General features: G+C 36.6%; 2 long non-coding RNA genes across 2 annotated transcripts in view; one reads left to right on the top strand and one right to left on the bottom strand.

The window, feature by feature from the left end:
• LOC127837290 (uncharacterized) overlaps positions 1–20,685 on the bottom strand; it is a 34,201-nt gene extending 13,516 nt beyond the window's left edge. Inside the window, exons 1-9 of the long non-coding RNA XR_008029219.1 lie at positions 20,008–20,685; positions 12,245–14,102; positions 9,677–9,798; positions 7,104–7,225; positions 6,331–6,392; positions 4,534–4,655; positions 3,761–3,822; positions 1,964–2,085; positions 1,191–1,252 (exon numbers count right to left, since the gene is read on the bottom strand). This is a non-coding gene — a long non-coding RNA (uncharacterized LOC127837290). The remainder of the gene's footprint in view (positions 1–1,190; positions 1,253–1,963; positions 2,086–3,760; positions 3,823–4,533; positions 4,656–6,330; positions 6,393–7,103; positions 7,226–9,676; positions 9,799–12,244; positions 14,103–20,007) is intronic.
• Positions 6,867–13,627, top strand: LOC127837291 (uncharacterized). The gene is made up of 2 exons (XR_008029220.1): positions 6,867–7,489; positions 12,631–13,627. It is a non-coding gene; the product is annotated as an uncharacterized LOC127837291 (long non-coding RNA).
• Positions 20,686–22,915: the final 2,230 nt, after the last annotated feature.

Here is a 22,915-nt window from a genome sequence, read left to right as displayed (position 1 = left end):
TTCACTCAAAGCAATTTTGATAATGCCTTTTTTGTTCTTTTTTTTTTTAAATCACCCCAAAAATGTCAATTTCAAAGCAAAAAAAAATCCAATTTCATCACAGACAATAAGCAAATTGGTGAAAATGAGAGATCAAAGATACTTTGAAGTGTAGAAATCCATAAGCTTCCAATAACTTGTTGTTTCGCACCAATAAAAGTGTGAAATCTTGAAAGCGCCTTGTTGCTCGGAGCCAATTTGTTTACCAGCTGCCAATTATATATTCTAGCATATAATGTCATGGGTGTCTTTAAACTGAAGAAGATGGTCAATATTCACTGCCAGCTCTCATTAAGAGGTTAAAGAGAATACAAAATTTCATATTTTGGGCACAAAATAAGTACTTTTGACTATTTTGATGGTGGCAATCTGGTCAAAATGGCGCTTCATAACCGAGCCAAAGTCAAAAATGCTCATTTTGGGGGTTTAGAATGGAAGGAAAGGTTAAAATGAACAAGACACACACATGTAGGAAAGCATTATAAGCTTAGAAATGAGGTTTCATGTTGTAACAGGGGCAGAAAGGCAGTTCAGATCAATGCAAGCTTCCTGAAAGGGGTTTCTGGTACTTCTTTTGGGGACACAGCTTCCCGCAGAATTCTCAACACAGCAAATATCATTGATCCATGTCACCTTTGTATGCAAAGACAAGCGAATAAGGTCAATACTTCCCTTAAATCACTGAATGAGAGAAGCATGTACCAAATAAAAAACAAAACTGGTTGCTGAAATGCCAAATTTTGGCAAAAAGATCCCTCTAAGGTAAATGATGAAGGGGACACTTGCTACAACAATCCTATGTTTAAGTCGGACGCCACATCCTTTCAAGCCGGGACCATGACTGTAAGCATATTGTGAGGAAACAATACCAAACACAAGCTAATTGTAGGGTTGCAAGTAGCATATCAACTCAGATGTACTGCATACATGCTTAGGAGCAAGGATAAACCTGTTAAGTGCCAACTTCTGCTGCCAACAAAGCACGAGCTTTACTTGTCAGGACACGGAGCTATCAATACAAACTGCACGGGGAATTGCACGACGGCAAGGATTTGAGTGACCACAAACCATATTATGACAGTATTTTACACCTTAAACATCATAACTATGCTTATTTGCTTGTGTACATGATAATAATTTAGTATTATTACCTGTTTTGCCATCAACAACCCTTCTCCAGTTGCCCTCGGCTAAGTCCCAGACATTTCCCTACCTAAAAAGGTCAAAATACCCAATAAAAATAGGTATAAAATGAAAAAAGAAAATGCATTTATGTATTTTATGTGTATTTCTATGAATAATAGCAAGTGATAAAGCTTGTTATGTTCATGATTGAACTAAATATGAAAGCTGGCTCAGTTAAGCGTCTGCTGCACTGTCCAAACTGTAAAAATGTCCGCCATTTCATGTCGGTGAAATGGGGCTCTGTTTGAATGTTCATGCTTTACGCACAAGCTATTGTTGCGTTACTGGATCACGGAGTCCCTGGCGTTGAATTCTGACTTCATGTTGCACATTAACGCTACACGGTCAACCAGAATGCCTTTGAATTTAAGTCGGAAAGCAATTTAGCCCTTATTCGGCTATATAAGGGTGGGGGTCAACTTGAAAAACGACTATTCAAGGTCAAATAATCTGAAATCATGCATTTAATGCACTTATATTCTTCTCTTTTGCTAAGAAATGACCAAAAATCAGCTTTCACAGTCATATTTTGCACTTGCAGATGATATTTCATTTTTACCTAAAGTTAGTTTAGGTCACAATATACTAAAAGATTTCCTACACAAATTCAATGTGAAAGCAATAACTTTAACAAAAAATAAAGTCAAACTTTTGCGCATAGACATCCCCATAACCATACCTTTTCTTAAAGAGCATTCCAAGCCGCAATGATTTAAACAATAAAAATGGGGGGTCATACGTTGTGCAAGAAAGAATTCGACGCGAATCAGCGGTCACTGTTTTATGGCCATCTATTATCCGGCTTCGTACCAGTTGAGAAGGGTTTCCCGCCATCTGTCAAAGTCTCATGTAGTCTCCAACCTTCAAGCAAAAGAGTGCATTTCTGTTAAACATCAATGTTTTCCCTACCACATGCACAAAGAAACATTCTAAAATAAAGCCATGGCAAGTGCCCCTACAGAGAATTGTGTCTTCTTATAAATGATGTTCATGTTTTTAGAGAGTATAGCATTGCACTCCAAAATATTTTAGTATATTGTAACCTAAAGGAGAAATTTTTTCTGATTTAAATGTGTTTTTCTTGCATATTATTATCTTCCTATGCATATTGCAGCAAAATATTAAGTTTGGCTGGATTATCTGCCCATTTTGCCATTTTATATCATATTTTCACACGCGGGTGTTTTCGGTCCGAAGAAGGCAATTTTTGGCCTGTTAAAGCTTAAATGTCCCTTTAAGATTTAAAGTTGTTGTGTTCAATATATGCAACAAAATACCAAAACAAACCAAATGGACAGGCACGTGGGGCTTATGCGGGGTGGGGAAAGAATGAATTTGTTAGATATTTTCACTCAAAGCAATTTTGATAATGCCTTTTTTGTTCTTTTTTTTTTAAATCACCCCAAAAATGTCAATTTCAAAGCAAAAAAAAATCCAATTTCATCACAGACAATAAGCAAATTGGTGAAAATGAGAGATCAAAGATACTTTGAAGTGTAGAAATCCATAAGCTTCCAATAACTTGTTGTTTCGCACCAATAAAAGTGTGAAATCTTGAAAGCGCCTTGTTGCTCGGAGCCAATTTGTTTACCAGCTGCCAATTATATATTCTAGCATATAATGTCATGGGTGTCTTTAAACTGAAGAAGATGGTCAATATTCACTGCCAGCTCTCATTAAGAGGTTAAAGAGAATACAAAATTTCATATTTTGGGCACAAAATAAGTACTTTTGACTATTTTGATGGTGGCAATCTGGTCAAAATGGCGCTTCATAACCGAGCCAAAGTCAAAAATGCTCATTTTGGGGGTTTAGAATGGAAGGAAAGGTTAAAATGAACAAGACACACACATGTAGGAAAGCATTATAAGCTTAGAAATGAGGTTTCATGTTGTAACAGGGGCAGAAAGGCAGTTCAGATCAATGCAAGCTTCCTGAAAGGGGTTTCTGGTACTTCTTTTGGGGACACAGCTTCCCGCAGAATTCTCAACACAGCAAATATCATTGATCCATGTCACCTTTGTATGCAAAGACAAGCGAATAAGGTCAATACTTCCCTTAAATCACTGAATGAGAGAAGCATGTACCAAATAAAAAACAAAACTGGTTGCTGAAATGCCAAATTTTGGCAAAAAGATCCCTCTAAGGTAAATGATGAAGGGGACACTTGCTACAACAATCCTATGTTTAAGTCGGACGCCACATCCTTTCAAGCCGGGACCATGACTGTAAGCATATTGTGAGGAAACAATACCAAACACAAGCTAATTGTAGGGTTGCAAGTAGCATATCAACTCAGATGTACTGCATACATGCTTAGGAGCAAGGATAAACCTGTTAAGTGCCAACTTCTGCTGCCAACAAAGCACGAGCTTTACTTGTCAGGACACGGAGCTATCAATACAAACTGCACGGGGAATTGCACGACGGCAAGGATTTGAGTGACCACAAACCATATTATGACAGTATTTTACACCTTAAACATCATAACTATGCTTATTTGCTTGTGTACATGATAATAATTTAGTATTATTACCTGTTTTGCCATCAACAACCCTTCTCCAGTTGCCCTCGGCTAAGTCCCAGACATTTCCCTACCTAAAAAGGTCAAAATACCCAATAAAAATAGGTATAAAATGAAAAAAGAAAATGCATTTATGTATTTTATGTGTATTTCTATGAATAATAGCAAGTGATAAAGCTTGTTATGTTCATGATTGAACTAAATATGAAAGCTGGCTCAGTTAAGCGTCTGCTGCACTGTCCAAACTGTAAAAATGTCCGCCATTTCATGTCGGTGAAATGGGGCTCTGTTTGAATGTTCATGCTTTACGCACAAGCTATTGTTGCGTTACTGGATCACGGAGTCCCTGGCGTTGAATTCTGACTTCATGTTGCACATTAACGCTACACGGTCAACCAGAATGCCTTTGAATTTAAGTCGGAAAGCAATTTAGCCCTTATTCGGCTATATAAGGGTGGGGGTCAACTTGAAAAACGACTATTCAAGGTCAAATAATCTGAAATCATGCATTTAATGCACTTATATTCTTCTCTTTTGCTAAGAAATGACCAAAAATCAGCTTTCACAGTCATATTTTGCACTTGCAGATGATATTTCATTTTTACCTAAAGTTAGTTTAGGTCACAATATACTAAAAGATTTCCTACACAAATTCAATGTGAAAGCAATAACTTTAACAAAAAATAAAGTCAAACTTTTGCGCATAGACATCCCCATAACCATACCTTTTCTTAAAGAGCATTCCAAGCCGCAATGATTTAAACAATAAAAATGGGGGGTCATACGTTGTGCAAGAAAGAATTCGACGCGAATCAGCGGTCACTGTTTTATGGCCATCTATTATCCGGCTTCGTACCAGTTGAGAAGGGTTTCCCGCCATCTGTCAAAGTCTCATGTAGTCTCCAACCTTCAAGCAAAAGAGTGCATTTCTGTTAAACATCAATGTTTTCCCTACCACATGCACAAAGAAACATTCTAAAATAAAGCCATGGCAAGTGCCCCTACAGAGAATTGTGTCTTCTTATAAATGATGTTCATGTTTTTAGAGAGTATAGCATTGCACTCCAAAATATTTTAGTATATTGTAACCTAAAGGAGAAATTTATTCTGATTTAAATGTGTTTTTCTTGCATATTATTATCTTCCTATGCATATTGCAGCAAAATATTAAGTTTGGCTGGATTATCTGCCCATTTTGCCATTTTATATCATATTTTCACACGCGGGTGTTTTCGGTCCGAAGAAGGCAATTTTTGGCCTGTTAAAGCTTAAATGTCCCTTTAAGATTTAAAGTTGTTGTGTTCAATATATGCAACAAAATACCAAAACAAACCAAATGGACAGGCACGTGGGGCTTATGCGGGGTGGGGAAAGAATGAATTTGTTAGATATTTTCACTCAAAGCAATTTTGATAATGCCTTTTTTGTTCTTTTTTTTTTTAAATCACCCCAAAAATGTCAATTTCAAAGCAAAAAAAATCCAATTTCATCACAGACAATAAGCAAATTGGTGAAAATGAGAGATCAAAGATACTTTGAAGTGTAGAAATCCATAAGCTTCCAATAACTTGTTGTTTCGCACCAATAAAAGTGTGAAATCTTGAAAGCGCCTTGTTGCTCGGAGCCAATTTGTTTACCAGCTGCCAATTATATATTCTAGCATATAATGTCATGGGTGTCTTTAAACTGAAGAAGATGGTCAATATTCACTGCCAGCTCTCATTAAGAGGTTAAAGAGAATACAAAATTTCATATTTTGGGCACAAAATAAGTACTTTTGACTATTTTGATGGTGGCAATCTGGTCAAAATGGCGCTTCATAACCGAGCCAAAGTCAAAAATGCTCATTTTGGGGGTTTAGAATGGAAGGAAAGGTTAAAATGAACAAGACACACACATGTAGGAAAGCATTATAAGCTTAGAAATGAGGTTTCATGTTGTAACAGGGGCAGAAAGGCAGTTCAGATCAATGCAAGCTTCCTGAAAGGGGTTTCTGGTACTTCTTTTGGGGACACAGCTTCCCGCAGAATTCTCAACACAGCAAATATCATTGATCCATGTCACCTTTGTATGCAAAGACAAGCGAATAAGGTCAATACTTCCCTTAAATCACTGAATGAGAGAAGCATGTACCAAATAAAAAACAAAACTGGTTGCTGAAATGCCAAATTTTGGCAAAAAGATCCCTCTAAGGTAAATGATGAAGGGGACACTTGCTACAACAATCCTATGTTTAAGTCGGACGCCACATCCTTTCAAGCCGGGACCATGACTGTAAGCATATTGTGAGGAAACAATACCAAACACAAGCTAATTGTAGGGTTGCAAGTAGCATATCAACTCAGATGTACTGCATACATGCTTAGGAGCAAGGATAAACCTGTTAAGTGCCAACTTCTGCTGCCAACAAAGCACGAGCTTTACTTGTCAGGACACGGAGCTATCAATACAAACTGCACGGGGAATTGCACGACGGCAAGGATTTGAGTGACCACAAACCATATTATGACAGTATTTTACACCTTAAACATCATAACTATGCTTATTTGCTTGTGTACATGATAATAATTTAGTATTATTACCTGTTTTGCCATCAACAACCCTTCTCCAGTTGCCCTCGGCTAAGTCCCAGACATTTCCCTACCTAAAAGGTCAAAATACCCAATAAAAATAGGTATAAAATGAAAAAAGAAAATGCATTTATGTATTTTATGTGTATTTCTATGAATAATAGCAAGTGATAAAGCTTGTTATGTTCATGATTGAACTAAATATGAAAGCTGGCTCAGTTAAGCGTCTGCTGCACTGTCCAAACTGTAAAAATGTCCGCCATTTCATGTCGGTGAAATGGGGCTCTGTTTGAATGTTCATGCTTTACGCACAAGCTATTGTTGCGTTACTGGATCACGGAGTCCCTGGCGTTGAATTCTGACTTCATGTTGCACATTAACGCTACACGGTCAACCAGAATGCCTTTGAATTTAAGTCGGAAAGCAATTTAGCCCTTATTCGGCTATATAAGGGTGGGGGGTCAACTTGAAAAACGACTATTCAAGGTCAAATAATCTGAAATCATGCATTTAATGCACTTATATTCTTCTCTTTTGCTAAGAAATGACCAAAAATCAGCTTTCACAGTCATATTTTGCACTTGCAGATGATATTTCATTTTTACCTAAAGTTAGTTTAGGTCACAATATACTAAAAGATTTCCTACACAAATTCAATGTGAAAGCAATAACTTTAACAAAAAATAAAGTCAAACTTTTGCGCATAGACATCCCCATAACCATACCTTTTCTTAAAGAGCATTCCAAGCCGCAATGATTTAAACAATAAAAATGGGGGGTCATACGTTATGCAAGAAAGAATTCGACGCGAATCAGCGGTCACTGTTTTATGGCCATCTATTATCCGGCTTCGTACCAGTTGAGAAGGGTTTCCCGCCATCTGTCAAAGTCTCATGTAGTCTCCAACCTTCAAGCAAAAGAGTGCATTTCTGTTAAACATCAATGTTTTCCCTACCACATGCACAAAGAAACATTCTAAAATAAAGCCATGGCAAGTGCCCCTACAGAGAATTGTGTCTTCTTATAAATGATGTTCATGTTTTTAGAGAGTATAGCATTGCACTCCAAAATATTTTAGTATATTGTAACCTAAAGGAGAAATTTATTCTGATTTAAATGTGTTTTTCTTGCATATTATTATCTTCCTATGCATATTGCAGCAAAATATTAAGTTTGGCTGGATTATCTGTCCATTTTGGCCATTTTATATCATATTTTCACACGCGGGTGTTTTCGGTCCGAAGAAGGCAATTTTTGGCCTGTTAAAGCTTAAATGTCCCTTTAAGATTTAAAGTTGTTGTGTTCAATATATGCAACAAAATACCAAAACAAACCAAATGGACAGGCACGTGGGGCTTATGCGGGGTGGGGAAAGAATGAATTTGTTAGATATTTTCACTCAAAGCAATTTTGATAATGCCTTTTTTGTTCTTTTTTTTTTAAATCACCCCAAAAATGTCAATTTCAAAGCAAAAAAAAATCCAATTTCATCACAGACAATAAGCAAATTGGTGAAAATGAGAGATCAAAGATACTTTGAAGTGTAGAAATCCATAAGCTTCCAATAACTTGTTGTTTCGCACCAATAAAAGTGTGAAATCTTGAAAGCGCCTTGTTGCTCGGAGCCAATTTGTTTACCAGCTGCCAATTATATATTCTAGCATATAATGTCATGGGTGTCCTTTAAACTGAAGAAGATGGTCAATATTCACTGCCAGCTCTCATTAAGAGGTTGAAGAGAATACAAAATTTCATATTTTGGGCACAAAATAAGTACTTTTGACTATTTTGATGGTGGCAATCTGGTCAAAATGGCGCTTCATAACCGAGCCAAAGACAAAAATGCTCATTTTTGGGGTTTAGAATGGAAGGAAAGGTTAAAATGAACAAGACACACACATGTAGGAAAGCATTATAAGCTTAGAAATGAGGTTTCATGTTGTAACAGGGGCAGAAAGGCAGTTCAGATCAATGCAAGCTTCCTGAAAGGGGTTTCTGGTACTTCTTTTGGGGACACAGCTTCCCGCAGAATTCTCAACACAACAAATATCATTGATCCATGTCACCTTTGTATGCAAAGACAAGCGAATAAGGTCAATACTTCCCTTAAATCACTGAATGAGAGAAGCATGTACCAAATAAAAAACAAAACTGGTTGCTGAAATGCCAAATTTTGGCAAAAAGATCCCTCTAAGGTAAATGATGAAGGGGACACTTGCTACAACAATCCTATGTTTAAGTCGGACGCCACATCCTTTCAAGCCGGGACCATGACTGTAAGCATATTGTGAGGAAACAATACCAAACACAAGCTAATTGTAGGGTTACAAGTAGCATATCAACTCAGATGTACTGCATACATGCTTAGGAGCAAGGATAAACCTGTTAAGTGCCAACTTCTGCTGCCAACAAAGCACGAGCTTTACGTGTCAGGACAGCGGAGCTATCAATACAAACTGCACGGGGAATTGCACGACGGCAAGGATTTGAGTGACCACAAACCATATTATGACAGTATTTCACACCTTAAACATCATAACTATGCTTATTTGCTTGTGTACATGATAATAATTTAGTATTATTGCCTGTTTTGCCATCAACAACCCTTCTCCAGTTGCCCTCGGCTAAGTCCCAGACATTTCTCTACCTGAAAAGGTCAAAATACCCAATAAAAATAGGTATAAAATGAAAAAAGAAAATGCATTTATGTATTTTATGTGTATTTCTATGAATAATAGCAAGTGATAAAGCTTGTTATGTTCATGATTGAACTAAATATGAAAGCTGGCTCAGTTAAGCGTCTGCTGCACTGTCCAAACTGTAAAAATGTCCGCCATTTCATGTCGGTGAAATGGGGCTCTGTTTGAATGTTCATGCTTTACGCACAAGCTATTGTTGCGTTACTGGATCACGGAGTCCCTGGCGTTGAATTCTGACTTCATGTTGCACATTAACGCTACACGGTCAACCAGAATGCCTTTGAATTTAAGTCGGAAAGCAATTTAGCCCTTATTCAGGCTATATAAGGGTGGGGGTCAACTTGAAAAACGACTATTCCAGGTCAAATAATCTGAATTCATGCATTTAATGCACTTATATTCTTCTCTTTTGCTAAGAAATGACCAAAAATCAGCTTTCACAGTCATATTTTGCACTTGCAGATGATATTTCATTTTTACCTAAAGTTAGTTTAGGTCACAATATACTAAAAGATTTCCTACACAAATTCAATGTGAAAGCAATAACTTTAACAAAAATAAAGTCAAACTTTTGCGCATAGACATCCCCATAACCATACCTTTTCTTAAAGAGCATTCCAAGCCGCAATGATTTAAACAATAAAAATGGGGGGTCATACGTTATGCAAGAAAGAACTCGACGCGAATCAGCGGTCACTGTTTTATGGCCATCTATTTGCCGGCTTCGTACCAGTTGAGAAGGGTTTCCCGCCATCTGTCAAAGTCTCATGTAGTCTCCAACCTTCAAGCAAAAGAGTGCATTTCTGTTAAACATCAATGTTTTCCCTACCACATGCACAAAGAAACATTCTAAAATAAAGCCATGGCAAGTGCCCCTACAGAGAATTGTGTCTTCTTATAAATGATGTTCATGTTTTTAGAGAGTATAGCATTGCACTCCAAAATATTTTAGTATATTGTAACCTAAAGGAGAAATTTATTCTGATTAAATGTGTTTTTCTTGCATATTATTATCTTCCTATGCATATTGCAGCAAAATATTAGGTTTGGCTGGATTATCTGTCCATTTGGCCATTTTATATCATATTTTCACACGCGGGTGTTTTCGGTCCGAAGAAGGCAATTTTAGGCCTGTTAAAGCTTAAATGTCCCTTTAAGATTTAAAGTTGTTGTGTTCAATATATGCAACAAAATACCAAAACAAACCAAATGGACAGGCACGTGGGGCTTATGCGGGGTGGGGAAAGAATGAATTTGTTAGATATTTTCACTCAAAGCAATTTTGATAATGCCTTTTTTGTTCTTTTTTTTTTAAATCACCCCAAAAATGTCAATTTCAAAGCAAAAAAAATCCAATTTCATCACAGACAATAAGCAAATTGGTGAAAATGAAAGATCAAAGATACTTTGAAGTGTAGAAATCCATAAGCTTCCAATAACTTGTTGTTTCGCACCAATAAAAGTGTAAAATCTTGAAAGCGCCTTGTTGCTCGGAGCCAATTTGTTTACCAGCTGCCAATTATATATTCTAGCATATAATGTCATGGGTGTCTTTAAACTGAAGAAGATGGTCAATATTCACTGCCAGCTCTCATTAAGAGGTTGAAGAGAATACAAAATTTCATATTTTGGGCACAAAATAAGTACTTTTGACTATTTTGATGGTGGCAATCTGGTCAAAATGGCGCTTCATAACCGAGCCAAAGTACAAAAATGCTCATTTTGGGGGTTTAGAATGGAAGGAAAGGTTAAAATGAACAAGACACACACATGTAGGAAAGCATTATAAGCTTAGAAATGAGGTTTCATGTTGTAACAGGGGCAGAAAGGCAGTTCAGATCAATGCAAGCTTCCTGGAAGGGGTTTCTGGTACTTCTTTTGGGGACACAGCTTCCCGCAGAATTCTCAACACAACAAATATCATTGATCCATGTCACCTTTGTATGCAAAGACAAGCGAATAAGGTCAATACTTCCCTTAAATCACTGAATGAGAGAAGCATGTACCAAATAAAAAACAAAACTGGTTGCTGAAATGCCAAATTTTGGCAAAAAGATCCCTCTAAGGTAAATGATGAAGGGGACACTTGCTACAACAATCCTATGTTTAAGTCGGACGCCACATCCTTTCAAGCCGGGACCATGACTGTAAGCATATTGTGAGGAAACAATACCAAACACAAGCTAATTGTAGGGTTACAAGTAGCATATCAACTCAGATGTACTGCATACATGCTTAGGAGCAAGGATAAACCTGTTAAGTGCCAACTTCTGCTGCCAACAAAGCACGAGCTTTACGTGTCAGGACGCGGAGCTATCAATACAAACTGCACGGGGAATTGCACGACGGCAAGGATTTGAGTGACCACAAACCATATTATGACAGTATTTCACACCTTAAACATCATAACTATGCTTATTTGCTTGTGTACATGATAATAATTTAGTATTATTGCCTGTTTTGCCATCAACAACCCTTCTCCAGTTGCCCTCGGCTAAGTCCCAGACATTTCTCTACCTGAAAAGGTCAAAATACCCAATAAAAATAGGTATAAAATGAAAAAAGAAAATGCATTTATGTATTTTATGTGTATTTCTATGAATCATAGCAAGTGATAAAGCTTGTTATGTTCATGATTGAACTAAATATGAAAGCTGGCTCAGTTAAGCGTCTGCTGCACTGTCCAAACTGTAAAAATGTCCGCCATTTCATGTCGGTGAAATGGGGCTCTGTTTGAATGTTCATGCTTTACGCACAAGCTATTGTTGCGTTACTGGATCACGGAGTCCCTGGCGTTGAATTCTGACTTCATGTTGCACATTAACGCTACACGGTCAACCAAAATGCCTTTGAATTTAAGTCGGAAAGCAATTTAGCCCTTATTCAGCTATATAAGGGTGGGGGTCAACTTGAAAAACAACTATTCCAGGTCAAATAATCTGAATTCATGCATTTAATGCACTTATATTCTTCTCTTTTGCTAAGAAATGACCAAAAATCAGCTTTCACAGTCATATTTTGCACTTGCAGATGATATTTCATTTTTACCTAAAGTTAGTTTAGGTCACAATATACTAAAAGATTTCCTACACAAATTCAATGTGAAAGCAATAACTTAAACAAAAAATAAAGTCAAACTTTTGCGCATAGACATCCCCATAACCATACCTTTTCTTAAAGAGCATTCCAAGCCGCAATGATTTAAACAATAAAAAGGGGGGTCATACGTTATGCAAGAAAGAACTCGACGCGAATCAGCGGTCACTGTTTTATGGCCATCTATTTGCCGGCTTCGTACCAGTTGAGAAGGGTTTCCCGCCATCTGTCAAAGTCTCATGTAGTCTCCAACCTTCAAGCAAAAGAGTGCATTTCTGTTAAACATCAATGTTTTCCCTACCACATGCACAAAGAAACATTCTAAAATAAAGCCATGGCAAGTGCCCCTACAGAGAATTGTGTCTTCTTATAAATGATGTTCATGTTTTTAGAGAGTATAGCATTGCACTCCAAAATATTTTAGTATATTGTAACCTAAAGGAGAAATTTATTCTGATTAAAATGTGTTTTTCTTGCATATTATTATCTTCCTATGCATATTGCAGCAAAATATTAGGTTTGGCTGGATTATCTGTCCATTTGGCCATTTTATATCATATTTTCACACGCGGGTGTTTTCGGTCCGAAGAAGGCAATTTTAGGCCTGTTAAAGCTTAAATGTCCCTTTAAGATTTAAAGTTGTTGTGTTCAATATATGCAACAAAATACCAAAACAAACCAAATGGACAGGCACGTGGGGCTTATGCGGGGTGGGGAAAGAATGAATTTGTTAGATATTTTCACTCAAAGCAATTTTGATAATGCCTTTTTTGTTCTTTTTTTTTTAAATCACCCCAAAAATGTCAATTTCAAAGCAAAAAAAATCCAATTTCATCACAGACAATAAGCAAATTGGTGAAAATGAAAGATCAAAGATACTTTGAAGTGTAGAAATCCATAAGCTTCCAATAACTTGTTGTTTCGCACCAATAAAAGTGTAAAATCTTGAAAGCGCCTTGTTGCTCGGAGCCAATTTGTTTACCAGCTGCCAATTATATATTCTAGCATATAATGTCATGGGTGCCTTTAAACTGAAGAAGATGGTCAATATTCACTGCCAGCTCTCATTAAGAGGTTGAAGAGAATACAAAATTTCATATTTTGGGCACAAAATAAGTACTTTTGACTATTTTGATGGTGGCAATCTGGTCAAAATGGCGCTTCATAACCGAGCCAAAGACAAAAATGCTCATTTTTGGGGTTTAGAATGGAAGGAAAGGTTAAAATGAACAAGACACACACATGTAGGAAAGCATTATAAGCTTAGAAATGAGGTTTCATGTTGTAACAGGGGCAGAAAGGCAGTTCAGATCAATGCAAGCTTCCTGGAAGGGGTTTCTGGTACTTCTTTTGGGGACACAGCTTCCCGCAGAATTCTCAACACAACAAATATCATTGATCCATGTCACCTTTGTATGCAAAGACAAGCGAATAAGGTCAATACTTCCCTTAAATCACTGAATGAGAGAAGCATGTACCAAATAAAAAACAAAACTGGTTGCTGAAATGCCAAATTTTGGCAAAAAGATCCCTCTAAGGTAAATGATGAAGGGGACACTTGCTACAACAATCCTATGTTTAAGTCGGACGCCACATCCTTTCAAGCCGGGACCATGACTGTAAGCATATTGTGAGGAAACAATACCAAACACAAGCTAATTGTAGGGTTACAAGTAGCATATCAACTCAGATGTACTGCATACATGCTTAGGAGCAAGGATAAACCTGTTAAGTGCCAACTTCTGCTGCCAACAAAGCACGAGCTTTACGTGTCAGGACGCGGAGCTATCAATACAAACTGCACGGGGAATTGCACGACGGCAAGGATTTGAGTGACCACAAACCATATTATGACAGTATTTCACACCTTAAACATCATAACTATGCTTATTTGCTTGTGTACATAATAATAATTTAGTATTATTGCCTGTTTTGCCATCAACAACCCTTCTCCAGTTGCCCTCGGCTAAGTCCCAGACATTTCTCTACCTGAAAAGGTCAAAATACCCCAAAAAAATAGGTATAAAATGAAAAAAGAAAATGCATTTATGTATTTTATGTGTATTTCTATGAAATCATAGCAAGTGATAAAGCTTGTTATGTTCATGATTGAACTAAATATGAAAGCTGGCTCAGTTAAGCGTCTGCTGCACTGTCCAAACTGTAAAAATGTCCGCCATTTCATGTACGGTGAAATGGGGCTCTGTTTGAATGTTCATGCTTTACGCACAAGCTATTGTTGCGTTACTGGATCACGGAGTCCCTGGCGTTGAATTCTGACTTCATGTTGCACATTAACGCTACACGGTCAACCAAAATGCCTTTGAATTTAAGTCGGAAAGCAATTTAGCCCTTATTCAGCTATATAAGGGTGGGGGGTCAACTTGAAAAACAACTATTCCAGGTCAAATAATCTGAATTCATGCATTTAATGCACTTATATTCTTCTCTTTTGCTAAGAAATGACCAAAAATCAGCTTTCACAGTCATATTTTGCACTTGCAGATGATATTTCATTTTTACCTAAAGTTAGTTTAGGTCACAATATACTAAAAGATTTCCTACACAAATTCAATGTGAAAGCAATAACTTAAACAAAAAATAAAGTCAAACTTTTGCGCATAGACATCCCCATAACCATACCTTTTCTTAAAGAGCATTCCAAGCCGCAATGATTTAAACAATAAAAAAGGGGGGTCATACGTTATGCAAGAAAGAACTCGACGCGAATCAGCGGTCACTGTTTTATGGCCATCTATTTGCCGGCTTCGTACCAGTTGAGAAGGGTTTCCCGCCATCTGTCAAAGTCTCATGTAGTCTCCAACCTTCAAGCAAAAGAGTGCATTTCTGTTAAACATCAATGTTTTCCCTACCACATGCACAAAGAAACATTCTAAAATAAAGCCATGGCAAGTGCCCCTACAGAGAATTGTGTCTTCTTATAAATGATGTTCATGTTTTTAGAGAGTATAGCATTGCACTCCAAAATATTTTAGTATATTGTAACCTAAAGGAGAAATTTATTCTGATTAAAATGTGTTTTTCTTGCATATTATTATCTTCCTATGCATATTGCAGCAAAATATTAGGTTTGGCTGGATTATCTGTCCATTTGGCCATTTTATATCATATTTTCACACGCGGGTGTTTTCGGTCCGAAGAAGGCAATTTTAGGCCTGTTAAGCTTAAATGTCCCTTTAAGATTTAAAGTTGTTGTGTTCAATATATGCAACAAAATACCAAAACAAACCAAATGGACAGGCACGTGGGGCTTATGCGGGGTGGGAAAGAATGAATTTGTTAGATATTTTCACTCAAAGCAATTTTGATAATGCCTTTTTTGTTCTTTTTTTTTTAAATCACCCCAAAAATGTCAATTTCAAAGCAAAAAAAAATCCAATTTCATCACAGACAATAAGCAAATTGGTGAAAATGAAGAGATCAAAGATACTTTGAAGTGTAGAAATCCATAAGCTTCCAATAACTTGTTGTTTCGCACCAATAAAAGTGTAAAATCTTGAAAGCGCCTTGTTGCTCGGAGCCAATTTGTTTACCAGCTGCCAATTATATATTCTAGCATATAATGTCATGGGTGCCTTTAAACTGAAGAAGATGGTCAATATTCACTGCCAGCTCTCATTAAGAGGTTGAAGAGAATACAAAATTTCATATTTTGGGCACAAAATAAGTACTTTTGACTATTTTGATGGTGGCAATCTGGTCAAAATGGCGCTTCATAACCGAGCCAAAGACAAAAATGCTCATTTTTGGGGTTTAGAATGGAAGGAAAGGTTAAAATGAACAAGACACACACATGTAGGAAAGCATTATAAGCTTAGAAATGAGGTTTCATGTTGTAACAGGGGCAGAAAGGCAGTTCAGATCAATGCAAGCTTCCTGGAAGGGGTTTCTGGTACTTCTTTTGGGGACACAGCTTCCCGCAGAATTCTCAACACAACAAATATCATTGATCCATGTCACCTTGTATGCAAAGACAAGCGAATAAGGTCAATACTTCCCTTAAATCACTGAATGAGAGAAGCATGTACCAAATAAAAAACAAAACTGGTTGCTGAAATGCCAAATTTTGGCAAAAAGATCCATCTAAGGTAAATGATGAAGGGGACACTTGCTACAACAATCCTATGTTTAAGTCGGACGCCACATCCTTTCAAGCCGGGACCATGACTGTAAGCATATTGTGAGGAAACAATACCAAACACAAGCTAATTGTAGGGTTACAAGTAGCATATCAACTCAGATGTACTGCATACATGCTTAGGAGCAAGGATAAACCTGTTAAGTGCCAACTTCTGCTGCCAACAAAGCACGAGCTTTACGTGTCAGGACGCGGAGCTATCAATACAAACTGCACGGGGAATTGCACGACGGCAAGGATTTGAGTGACCACAAACCATATTATGACAGTATTTCACACCTTAAACATCATAACTATGCTTATTTGCTTGTGTACATAATAATAATTTAGTATTATTGCCTGTTTTGCCATCAACAACCCTTCTCCAGTTGCCCTCGGCTAAGTCCCAGACATTTCTCTACCTGAAAAGGTCAAAATACCCAAAAAAATAGGTATAAAATGAAAAAAGAAAATGCATTTATGTATTTTATGTGTATTTCTATAAATCATAGCAAGTGATAAAGCTTGTTATGTTCATGATTGAACTAAATATGAAAGCTGGCTCAGTTAAGCGTCTGCTGCACTGTCCAAACTGTAAAAAATGTCCGCCATTTCATGTACGGTGAAATGGGGCTCTGTTTGAATGTTCATGCTTTACGCACAAGCTATTGTTGCGTTACTGGATCACGGAGTCCCTGGCGTTGAATTCTGACTTCATGTTGCACATTAACGCTACACGGTCAACCAAAATGCCTTTGAATTTAAGTCGGAAAGCAATTTAGCCCTTATTCAGCTATATAAGGGTGGGGGTCAACTTGAAAAACAACTATTCCAGGTCAAATAATCTGAATTCATGCATTTAATGCACTTATATTCTTCTCTTTTGCTAAGAAATGACCAAAAATCAGCTTTCACAGTCATATTTTGCACTTGCAGATGATATTCATTTTTACCTAAGTTAGTTTAGGTCACAATATACTAAAAGATTTCCTACACAAATTCAATGTGAAAGCAATAACTTAAACAAAAATAAAGTCAAACTTTTGCGCATAGACATCCCATAACCATACCTTTTCTTAAAGAGCATTCCAAGCCGCAATGATTTAAACAATAAAAAAGGGGGGTCATACGTTATGCAAGAAAGAACTCGACGCGAATCAGCGGTCACTGTTTTATGGCCATCTATTTGCCGGCTTCGTACCAGTTGAGAAGGGTTTCCCGCCATCTGTCAAAGTCTCATGTAGTCTCCAACCTTCAAGCAAAAGAGTGCATTTCTGTTAAACATCAATGTTTTCCCTACCACATGCACAAAGAAACATTCTAAAATAAAGCCATGGCAAGTGCCCCTACAGAGAATTGTGTCTCTTATAAATGATGTTCATGTTTTTAGAGAGTATAGCATTGCACTCCAAATATTTTAGTATATTGTAACCTAAAGGAGAAATTTATTCTGATTTAAATGTGTTTTTTCTTGCATATTATTATCTTCCTATGCATATTGCAGCAAAATATTAGGTTTGGCTGGATTATCTGTCCATTTGGCCATTTTATATCATATTTTCACACGCGGGTGTTTTCGGTCCGAAGAAGGCAATTTTAGGCCTGTTAAAGCTTAACTGTCCCTTTAAGATTTAAAGTTGTTGTGTTCAATATATGCAACAAAATACCAAAACAAACCAAATGGACAGGCACGTGGGGCTTATGCGGGGTGGGAAGAATGAATTTGTTAGATATTTTCACTCAAAGCAATTTTGATAATGCCTTTTTTGTTCTTTTTTTTTAAATCACCCCAAAAATGTCAATTTCAAAGCAAAAAAAAATCCAATTTCATCACAGACAATAAGCAAATTGGTGAAAATGAGAGATCAAAGATACTTTGAAGTGTAGAAATCAATAAGCTTCCAATAACTTGTTGTTTCGCACCAATAAAAGCGTGAAATCTTCAAAGCGCCTTGGTGCTAGGAGCCAATTTGTTTACCAGCTGCCAATGATATATTCTAGCATATAATGTCATGGGTGCCTTTAAACTGCAGAAGATGGTCAATATTCACTGCCAGCTCTCATTAAGAGGTCAAAGAGAATACAAAATTTCATATTTTGGGCACAAAATAAGTACTTTTGACTATTTTTATGGTGGCAATCTGGTCAAAATGGGGCTTCATAACCGAGCCAAAGACAAAAATGCTCATTTTGGGGGTTTAGAATGGAAGGAAAGGTTAAAATGAACAAGACACACACATGTAGGAAAGCATTATAAGCTTAGAAATGAGGTTTCATGTTGTAACAGGGGCAGAAAGGCAGCTCAGATCAATGCAAGCTTCCTGAAAGGGGTTTCTGGTACTTCTTCTGGGGACACAGCTTCCCGCAGAATTCTCAACACAATACATATCATTGATCCATGTCACCTTTGTATGCAAAGACAAGCGAATAAGGTCAATACTTCCCTTAAATCACTGAATGAGAGAAGCATGTACCAAATAAAAAACAAAACTGGTTGCTGAAATGCCAAATTTTGGCAAAAAGATCCCTCTAAGGTAAATGATGAAGGGGACACTTGCTACAACAATCCTATGTTTAAGTCGGACGCCACATCCTTTCAAGCCGGGACCATGACTGTAAGCATATTGTGAGAAAACAATACCAAACACAAGCTAATTGTAGGGTAACAAGTAGCATATCAACTCAGATGTACTGCATACATGCTTGGGAGCAAGGATAAACCTGTTAAGTGCCAACTTCTGCTGCCAACAAAGCACGAGCTTTACGTGTCAGGACACAGGAGCTATCAATACAAACTGCACGGGGAATTGCACGACGGCAAGGATTTGAGTGACCACAAACCATATTATGACAGTATTCTACACCTTAAACATCATAACTATGCTTATTTGCTGTGTGTACATGATAATAATTTAGTATTATTACCTGTTTTTGCCATCAACAACCCTTCTCCAGTTGCCCTCGGCTAAGTCCCAGACATTTCTCCTACCTAAAAGGTCAAATACCCAATAAAAATAGGTATAAAATGAAAAAGAAAATGCATTTATGTATTTTATGTGTATTTCTATGAATAATAGCAAGTGATAAAGCTTGTTATGTTCATGATTGAACTAAATATGAAAGCTTGGCTCAGTTAAGCGTCTGCTGCACTGTCCAACTGTAAAAATGTCGCCATTTCATGTCGGTGAAATGGGGCTCTGTTTGAATGTTCATGCTTTACGCACAAGCTATTGTTGCGTTACTGGATCACGGAGTCCCTGGCGTTGAATTCTGACTTCATGTTGCACATTAACGCTACACGGTCAACCAAAATGCCTTTGAATTTAAGTCGGAAAGCAATTTAGCCCTTATTCGGCTATATAAGGGTGGGGGGTCAACTTGAAAAACAACTATTCCAGGTCAAATAATCTAAATTCATGCATTTAATGCACTTATATTCTTCTCTTTTGCTAAGAAATGACCAAAAATCAGCTTTCCCAGTCATATTTGGCACTTGCAGATGATATTTCATTTTTACCTAAAGTTAGTTTAGGTCACAATATACTAAAAGATTTCCTACACAAATTCAATGTGAAAGCAATAACTTTAACTAAAAATAAAGTCAAACTTTTGCGCATAGACATCCCCATAACCATACCTTTTCTTAAAGAGCATTCCAAGCCGCAATGATTTAAACAATAAAAAGGGGGGTCATACGTTATGCAAGAAAGAATTCGACGCGAATCAGCGGTCACTGTTTTATGGCCATCTATTTACCGGCTTCGTACCAGTTGAGAAGGGTTTCCCGCCATCTGTCAAAGTCTCATGTAGTCTCCAACCTTCAAGCAAAAGAGTGCATTTCTGTTAAACATCAATGTTTTCCCTACCACATGCACAAAGAAACATTCTAAAATAAAGCCATGGCAAGTGCCCCTACAGAGAATTGTGTCTTCTTATAAATGATGTTCATGTTTTTAGAGAGTATAGCATTGCACTCCAAAATATTTTAGTATATTGTAACCTAAAGGAGAAATTTATTCTGATTAAAATGTGTTTTTCTTGCATATTATTATCTTCATATGCATATTGCAGCAAAATATTAAGTTTGGCTGGATTATCTGTCCATTTGGCCATTTTATATCATATTTTCACACGCGGGTGTTTTCGGTCCGAAGAAGGCAATTTTAGGCCTGTTAAAGCTTAAATGTCCCTTTAAGATTTAAAGTTGTTGTGTTCAATATATGCAACAAAATACCAAAACAAACCAAATGGACAGGCACGTGAGGCTTATGCGGGGTGGGGGAAGAATGAATTTGTTAAATATTTTCACTCAAAGCAATTTTGATAATGCCTTTTTTGTTCTTTTTTTTTAAATCACCCCAAAAATGTCAATTTCGAAGCAAAAAAAAATCCAATTTCATCACAGACAATAAGCAAATCGGTGAAAATGAGAGATCAAAGATACTTTGAAGTGTAGAAATCCATAAGCTTCCAATAACTTGTTGTTTCGCACCAATAAAAGTGTGAAATCTTCAAAGCGCCTTGTTGCTAGGAGCCAATTTGTTTGCCAGCTGCCAATGATATATTCTAGCATATAATGTCATGGGTGCCTTTAAACTGAAGAAGATGGTCAATATTCACTGCCAGCTCTCATTAAGAGGTCAAAGAGAATACAAGTTTTCATATTTTGGGCACAAAATAAGTACTTTTGACTATTTTGAGGTGGCAATCTGGTCAAAATGGGGCATAACCGACCCGACAATGCAGAGAATTTTTACAATAATCTAACCGAAGATATTAATCTAATTATCAAGAACTCACAAAGCACTTGCCTAAACGATTTCAGACTAAAGAATTAGATTATCATCTAATTGCTATTAAACAAAGAGAAAATGAATCATGTGATGATTATATCTCGAGAGCATTAAAAATTTCTACTGATGTACAAGGCTTAGAAGAAAAAGTTCTCGTAAGCTTGCTTGTCAATGGATTAAGAGACAGTATTAAGAAAGATGTTATTTTAAGACAGCCAGAATCTCTGTCAGAACTGGCCAATACTGTAAACTCTGTGACATGACCACGTCATTTTCAGTCAATGCTATTGACACAAAATTTCAAACGTTATTGGAAGAGATTAAAACCTTAAAAGCGGACATCAAAATTAAGGAAATTAATGCTTTACAGTCAACCCCAATACCAAATATACCGGTAGAAAATTCTTACGCTCAACAACATATGTTTCCAAATCAAATGCCATCTGTTCCTTACAGCCGTTATCAACAATTTCAACCACGACAAAACCAAAATTATAGGATGTCAGTACCGTTAGACTATCAAAGACCGCGAATAGTCGATAGATCCGTATCTAACCCACGTTTACAAGTACACAGACAAAATGCACAAAACCAAATTTGCCCCAAATGCGGATACGATTCTTGTAGGGGGGGGTAGAAACTGTTTTGCATTCAATAAACGATGCAACAATTGCCAACAATTCAATCACTTCCAATCAATGTGTTTTCGAACTAAAAAATGATGGAAAAGACAGAGCAGTAGGTACCATTTTAAACAACGCAAATTATTCAAAATTCCAAGTAAAACACGAACAAATAAATAAAAAGGGTTTAATTAACAAAAGTACGCATACAACTCAAAATAAACAAAAACAAAGTATTAAATCTAAACGTAAAATATTAGCTTTAAAGGTAGTATCCACATTTTTTCATAATTCTTTACCGGGAACAATTGCAGATGTCCCAACAAACATTCTTTTGGATTCGGGCAGTAGTATGTCTGTAATCAGCAAATCATTCTTCGCCTCCACAAACATTTCGCGAAACGAATACCTACCATCTAATCTCCATGTCAAGACCGCCATTTCTGATAATTCGTACAATGTAGAAGGGGTCATTAACCTCCCAATGCTAATTGGCAACACGCGCTTTGAGCACCCGTTTTACATGGTACAAGGCTTAACGAATAATGCAATACTAGGAGTAGACTTCTTTTCGCAATACGAGGCAAAATTAAATTTTGAGACTAATACTCTTGAAATAAATAAAGATAATATTACATGCAAAACCAATTTTATAACAAATGAAATTCACTGTATTCAAGCTAATAAAAGATAAGACTTAAACCTCATTCATTTCAGAAAATACCTGTTCAATTAAAAGAATGTTTTTTGAATAAAGATTTACATATTATGGATGAAACAAATATCATGGAACTTGATTTATGTATTACAGACAACATAAATAAAACTATACAATTTCCAATTTACAATAACTCGGATACAGAAAAAATGATAAATAAATATGATATTTTAGCTTCAATACATATTTTAAATGAAAACGAAATATATGACATTAATAATTTAGATAAATGTAACGAAAGTGGAAACGTTAAGACGACAACCGAAAAAGAACAAATATTACATAATAAAATAGGAAAAGAATTTGCGAATAATCAGCAACTGTTCGATCTCTTAAAGCAATATCAAGATATTTTTAGTGATTCAGAAACAGATGTCGGCGCCGTTAAAAATTTTGAATGTTCCATCGAATTGATACCGAATGCTATACCTATACGTTCAAGACCATATCCGGTAAACCCCAAAACGAGACAAATCATTGAAGATGAATTACAGAAAATGCTAGATAAAAATATAATTTCACCATCAACT

Source organism: Dreissena polymorpha, chromosome 7 (genome assembly GCF_020536995.1).
Source record: "Dreissena polymorpha isolate Duluth1 chromosome 7, UMN_Dpol_1.0, whole genome shotgun sequence".
Lineage (NCBI taxonomy): Eukaryota > Metazoa > Mollusca > Bivalvia > Myida > Dreissenidae > Dreissena > Dreissena polymorpha.
This window is presented reverse-complemented; position numbering and strand designations above follow the sequence as displayed.